Here is a 7721-nt window from a genome sequence, read left to right on the forward strand (position 1 = left end):
CTATTCCCCATATGGTCCTTTGCTAGTGATTGCATATGACATGGTATGGTATCGTGCTAGGTCAAGAAGGTGAGGTCACTCCTGATGACAAATGAACCGAGATAAAATTATCTTACTTCTTTTGGTCCTTAGAGTCTATGATATTCAAGATTGTTGCTTTAAGAGGTCAGCATTCATTTAGCATCCTATACTGCTGAGGCACTGCCTTTGGCAAATGTTATGTTTCATCTGCCACCTTCTGCCCGCTCACCTATGTCATTCTGTTTGTTCCCAATAGACTGTATAATGACAGATATTGCTCAGGGCTACTTGCTGCTAGATTCTGACCATGAGGAGAATTGACCAGACTTATTTCTTCTTTTTCCTCCCAAAGATCTTCCAAGGCACCATGCCTTTATTTATATGGATATACCAGGATTAAATCTTCCAGCAGCCTGCAATGCAAGACTGAGAGGCTGTTACAAAAATGAACTGCAGCCGTTTAAACTGTCAACCATATTGCTGTTACACTATTTGGTTAATTCAGAGATTCATTATGTTCTGAAGATGAAGTGTTTTCCAGGCCTACTCCTATAATAATTTATTATATTTTTAATTATTCAAAACACATTTCTTATTCTTTTCAGTTCCCATGTGAAACAGCTGGCTTCAGTTAGCTGAACATTGTTGTTAAGCCTCACTTTTGCTTCTGAAGTACTTCAAAATTCTTTATAAATTGCCTTACACTCTTAATTAAGGAGAAGGATGTGGCTGTTACATTAAAAAAAAAAATCTGCTCCCTATACCCTGTACTGGTACTAAACCAGAATCTCCCAAATGCATCCTGCTTGGAGCTACTAGGCTAAATGGAGCTGATGTTAAGAAACAGGCATTTTTAGACACTGCCAATTTGATTAAGAGACCACCTGGGAATACCATCTTGTTCTCCAAGCCAAGGCTAGGGGAGATGTCAAAATACTAGACCACTGACATGGAAAGACAAGCTCCCTCTGGGCTTGTTGCCACTGCTAATATAAAAGACAGGGAGGAGACATTGGCTTAAAATCTAAACAGTAAGCCTTAGTAAAGTGTACAAATGTAGGTTTAACTTCATCAACTGCCACTGTGAAGTTGGAAAATAAAGGGGAGAGGCAGTTTTGTGTACCTGTGTGGTCTCATGGCACTAGAAACTTTTCCAATCCAGCAAAAACTAGTTCCTGAGCTCTGAATCCAGAAGTTTGCTGTCTCTATTTTTGCGTTCTTTAGAAAGTTGAGGCACAGAGGTTCATGGAGAAGTGCATCTCTCTCAGGGTTTCAGAAGCATCCTCACCCGCAGACAGAGTGTTACCACAGTAGTTATTTGGTGAGAGGTGTGATATTTTTTAAACACTTCTGTAAGTGAAAGTCCTAGCATGGGCACAGATGATTTCACAGCAAGATGCTTCCCCAGCTAGAATGTGCTCTGGAGGTACATGACTATTTATGTCTACCCCCCCACCCAGCCTCATATACTGATACTCGGGCAAGTACTGTGGTAACAAAGCCACGTGTGCTAACCCCAATGGTTATCACATACTATCCTCCACCCCAGAGTCTGCTACTCCAGTTACATCCTATTAAGCTGGTAAATACCTCCTCATTAGATGAAGGACCTGGCTGATGAGTGCATGTACTACCCAGAAGGCCTAGGTGTCTCGCAAAGGGAAGCTAAACAGCCTACTGAATTAGTCTAGCATAGTGGTTCTCAACCTTTATTTGTCTACAGATGCCTTTGTATTTTCCCTTGGAAATGTAAACATCTGCACACCAAATGTAAGCCTCCAGCTTTTCAGTTACCTTACAGACCTCTTAAATGTTGTCCAAGTACCACAAGGTGAAGGCCAGTGCTTGAGAGGGATCTTTATGCATACCCCACAGCATGAGGCCTACAACTTCAGAGTCTTGTCTGGTTCCCTTTTTGCTGTAGAGGTACAGTTTCAGCTCTTCTCACTCTTTTAACATTCTCAGTTCAGAGGTCCCTGCTCTCCATTTCCTTCTCTTCAGGAAAGACTGGATGTACCCACACTTCATTCTGACAAATATCAAAAAATTGATCTGCAGCACTTGCCCCCAAGGTGGTTAATCAGCTTTACAAATGAAAAGAGGATGCCACAGGCCCCAGATTATAGCTGTGTCCGTGTTCCAAAAACATATCCTAAGTTCGTAGCAAAACTAGGCATAGACTCTAGTTCTTTGGTGTCATGATTTCTTTTCTTGCAGGTTTTTTTTTCATTCATTACATAGACACTACATGAAATCGAAATGTTTGTTGGACCAAGTTACTACATCTTTCTAGTACTTTGGTGTTCTACTATACAGAAACAAGAAACCATGCACACAAATTTAATCTGTTGTACCTAAAATGACGATTGAACAGGTACCTATCTTGTAGTTAAGGAAATGTACAGAGCAATTTCATTCTATGTTCTGAAACTGCACTAGTAAACTTGGGCAGCTTTCAGGTACATTACCTGCAAAATATTAGAAGAAAATCCTAAACATTATATATATCCTTTAGTTGATATAAAGATGATAAAATAATAAAAATATAGAAGACAGGCAGAATCTCATAATTATATTCTATATTAGGAAGAAAGTTGGATGATGTAGACATCTGTGTAGTAATGAAATATTACCTATTGCCAATGAGATTTAGGAAGATGTTTGGTTCTACCCATTAAATAAAACATCCTAGAAGTTGCATAGCTAGAAACTCACAATAATTTTAAAAGAATTAGTTGGCAAGCAGATGGAAGCAATGGGTTTTATTTTCCAAACAACTTTGGAGCTCTGAATGTGTTCCAGAAGACCAGCAAATACTTTTACTTAAAAAGTATTTGAAAAGTAAATGGGATCATCCAGGTTGCTGTAAGCCAGTTAACCTAACACTGATTTGGTAAAATCACAGTGTAATTGATAGGGGTTGCACTCAGCTAAGAAAAGAAACATAATGCTATTTGTTTTAATTTATAGAAAAAGATCTCATTAAAAGAACTGCATATCCTTTTATGGCAGTGCAAGTTTGGTGGCTCAAGATAACTGTCTAGGCCTAATATAGCAAGACTTAGAACTAAACGCTACACAGACTGGTCATTCGTAAGGGAAAAAGAAAGGCAATAGGTAAGTACTATACGATGGAGTCAAGCCTTAATGTGAGACACCTAAACCAGCTCAATTTAATTTAGCCATTTGGAAAGATGAATACAGTGTCTTGATCATGGTCTGTAATTCATGACAAAAGAAAAAAGACTTCTTATAGCAGAAGACTTTGTACTGAATGTGTACTGAACAAAGGTGTAACAAGAACCTATGGATTAAAAAAAAAGTAGTGAAATAGAATGGCAGTTTTAATGGCAGTGATAACCATCAAAAAACTCTAATAAGGGACAAGGTTGATTAACCATATGGCTTTAAATTATGAAAGTCTTAAATCTTTGAGAAAGATTTAACTGAATTATAGACCAACAATACTATCATTAGTCACAGTTGAGATTCAGTTACTGTTTGTGGGTGACTTTTCTAAATGATTTCCAGCCTACATGATGTTTCCTTTTAAAGCAATGATAAATTGCAAAATCCAGCTAAGAACAGACAACTGATTTCATTAAAGGACAAGAAGAAAAAGTGCTACCACCTTCCAGCAAAGATACAAGGTGCAACCTAATACAGAGCTCCAGAGTCATTGTCAAGTTCTTCCTGGGTACAGGTGTACAGAAACAAATGGACTGGCATCACAAAGAAAATGCAGGGTCAAAGGATTCAGGGAGCTGAAGAGGAAGGACCATGGGATCTTGTTAAAAGAATCTTCCACTTTTGTGAGTGGGAGTTAAAGAATTATTGTGTGCTTGACTGCACAAAGCTGAAAAGCTGCAGACTGTGGAACCTGAGGCATCATCTCAAGAGGCAAGAATTTTGTATAGATGTTACATTTTGCATCCCACAGGTAGCACCTACACTTTTTAAACAGCCTGAAGCACCTTGAATATGTTAAACAGCCTCGGGAATCCAAAGAGGAAGACCTAATCCAAACTCAAATAAGTGACAAATATAGCAAGAGTAAGGTGTCCTCAGTTATTTCTACACCAGCAATAGGACTCCGGGTAAACAGAGAAATAAGAAATCCTCAATGATGAGAAAAGAAAAAACACCTGGAATAAAGTGTCATTTCTGAAACTTGATGGGCAAGTCCCTTAGTCAAAAATCATTAGTTTCTTTCTTAGTGACAGTAAAAGCTATAGGACTAGTGTCAAACTGCAAAAACACAAGCAATAATACCTTTGAAATAACTGATAGCACAGGAATTGTACAGCCTTAAATACATATGGATCCCCATGCTAGGTAATAGATTCCACGAAGGGGAAGGATAACAGACATTAGAACACAACAGATCCAACCAGGGACCAGGAAAGGCGATTTCAAGCACCTTGAAACATAAAATGAAAAACCACTGCAAGGAATTTTAACTTGTGAGGTATTTCCCAGGAAATTCAACCAGTTGGTAGAAGATCTTTCCAACTTTTAAAACTGTACGTTTCTTAATACAAGACACTGCACCCAAAACAAGTCAACTTTTCAGACTTCAAGGTGATGCATACAAGACAAGATAATAACTTGAGCAGGTCTCTAAGCAACCTGACCTAGTTCAAGATGTCCCTGCTCACTGCAGGGGGATTGGACTAGATGACCTCTAAAGGTTCCTTCCAACCCAAGCCATCCTATGATTCTATGAAACTGGCAATTTTGTCCTATTTATATGGAATATGGACATATAGAGGAGAGTCACAAGCAGTAATAAACCTGTGCTGAATCTGTGCTAATTTCCAGGGTGAGCAAAACTGAGTTGTCCATGAGAAAAAAAGAGATAAGGCAGAAAAATGTGAATGAAACTCTTCTATAAGAAAAATTTATTCTGTGGCTAAAAAAGCCCTAATTCCACAATCAAGAAAGAGGAAAACTTTTGGTAAAGCTCATCCTGGGTTCAGTGAGAAAGTCTGTGAGCAAGAAGAAAAAATTATAAAAACCAAATCCAACCTGAAACATAACACATGGAAAAGGGGAAGGCCAGACAGCAACCAACATAAATTAGACATTATAAAATAGAGAAAACTGGTAAGGAAGGCTTTGTGGCTAGCAAAACTACTGGTAATAGGAAAGGGATTTTGATTCTTTCACGCCTTTCTTAAAACATAAACAAGAAATCTTACTAATAGTACTGATCCGTGCTAGATAAAAATGGTGAAAATTCTAGTGGCACAGAATGGGACATCAGTCGACAAACACTTCCACTTCCATATTCAGAAAGAAACAGGATGTGGCAGTTGTACAAAAATAGCAACTTCTATCCAGTACCTTAGTATCAAAGTAGGAAATTAGACAACGTCTAGTAGGGATGTCTATTTTTAAGTCAGCAAAGAAATAGGAGGCCTAAAAGAGTTCACTAACAAGCTCTCTAGCCCATTGATTCCTATTTTAATTAAACGTGGGATATGAGAGAAATACCTTAAGACATTCATGACAGTATTCCCAAAAGGCAAATGAAACGACTCAATGTCAAACTTATGGAAAAGCTGTTGAGATGAAGAATTAATGAATGAAAAAGAAAACCTAGAATCCAAAGGTTTTATGAAATATAGATTTTGTAGAAAAAAGAGAAAAACCCAAACCTTAATTTCATCCTTAGATGACATCATTACACTTTTGGTTTAACAAAGGGGACTGCATAGGTGCAACATACTTAAATTTTTGTAAGGCATTGACCTAGCACCATAAGTCAAAAAGACTTATCACATACTAAGAGGATTAATGGCTAGCCTGCAAGTCTCAAAAAGAAGCTAATAAAAAGTTGCACGCTGAATGATGCTTTTCAAGTTAGTGTAGGTCAGATGCTATATAGCATTTTCAACCTGGATCCAAAAGTAAAAAACAACAACTGATACAGTCTGTGAGTGACCAAAGTGGGAAGGCGTCAAGTATCCTGGACCATCAGTAAGCCAGGCTCATTCACACAAACTGGACTTCGATACAGCCTCACAGTAAGTATCTAGAAAATAAGACTCAGACCATACCTGCAGAAAGGGGAAACACTATCACAGAAAGCCGAGACTTTGGATGATCTCGGGTCACACCAGACAAGCAGCTAATGTGAGCTCCCTTATAATGCTGCGAGAAAAGGGCAAACACAATCCTCTGCAGACTTAAGGCAAAGGGCAGGGGGACCTTGTCCATGGCACTGGGGCTTGAACACTCAATTCAAAAAAGAACATGTTTACAAGATACTGAAAAATTTGACAAGATGTAGAAAGAAAAGACAAGAATAATTCACGCGCTGGAGGAAATCCTTTACAGAGGAAGATTTTAGGAGTTCCATCTATTCAGCATGTCAAAAGGTGGACTGAGAAGGGATATTACAGTGTTTAAATACCAGTCCACGGGAAAAAGCCCCGCTATGCTCTAAGGCTCTCTGAATCAGTGGGATGGACGTATCCAGAACCAGCAACTGGAATCCAAAGTCAAACAGATTCAAAGGAGAAATCGGGTTTAAATATTTAAACAGTGAGAACATGAAGCCCTTACAGCAGGCTACCAATGGAAGAGATTGTGTCCCAGTGCCTCAAAATCAATTTTGTCAGCACATACTTCAAATACACATTAATTCTTGGGGCTCAATACAGGATAAATGGGTTGAAATGTCACCTGTGAAATTCAGGAGTCAGATCAGACAGCTTCTTCTAGCCTAACCTATGGATCTACAGAACACTCCAACTGTCTGCAGCCAACCCTGGTGACTAAATGCAGAGAAAAAGGGTTCTGCCACAGGCTCCACAGGTGCAGAGCACGGACGGCAGAGCTCCTTGCTTTCCTTGTGTGAACCGCAAGGCTGCCCAAAGGCAGAGATGTGTTACCCTCGCGTCCACCCGCACAGTCGCTCGAGACTCACAGCAGCAAGATGGTCATGCAGTGCTCTGGTGCAGGGGGAAGGAACACACATCACAGGGGCAGGGTGCTTGCAGCAGCACCTTCAAGGAGCCTTTTACACCATTTATTTCTATACAAGGTGGTTAAAAAAAAAAAAAGAAGCCCCTATTGGTTGTTCATACAGAAGTCTGGGATTCTATAGGCTTTGGGTGGGCAATTGATTTTAAATCCCAACAACACATGCTTTTTCCCTTGCCTTCTCATTCTCTTCCGAGTCAGCCTCCATGATCCAAAGAAACTAACAAGTGACACACAAGACTAGTAGTCATGTGGACCAATAAAAAACAAAAGGGAAGGAGAATTGAAGACGAAGAGAAAGGGAAAAACAAACAAAGATTGAAAATAAAAATTCGCCAGGATAATGCGTTTTATAAACACAGAGATAGAAACAGTTACAGCAAGGACAGAGCGGGCCAGGGGTGGGGAATAGATATTTATATATATATATATATATAAATTCAAGGGGCCTTCAGTTTATTCTTGTTGGCTCCCCCTTCTCATTAGATTGGTCTCTCTGTGGGGATCTTCATCCCCTTCTCTCCACTGTCCACCTTTTGGGGATTCTCTCCCATGACCAGGGTCCAGAAGAGGCCACCACTGCCATGTGAGTCCAGCCCGTCTTGGCAAGAGGGAGCCTGGGAGAGTGCTCTGACGGGAGGTGTGCAGGAGAAGCTAGCCTTTCCCTGCCTCCTGCTGGCTCCTTGAAAAGACTGGTCTATTTCTCCTCC

This window comes from Phalacrocorax aristotelis, chromosome 1 (assembly GCF_949628215.1).
Source record: "Phalacrocorax aristotelis chromosome 1, bGulAri2.1, whole genome shotgun sequence".
Lineage (NCBI taxonomy): Eukaryota > Metazoa > Chordata > Aves > Suliformes > Phalacrocoracidae > Phalacrocorax > Phalacrocorax aristotelis.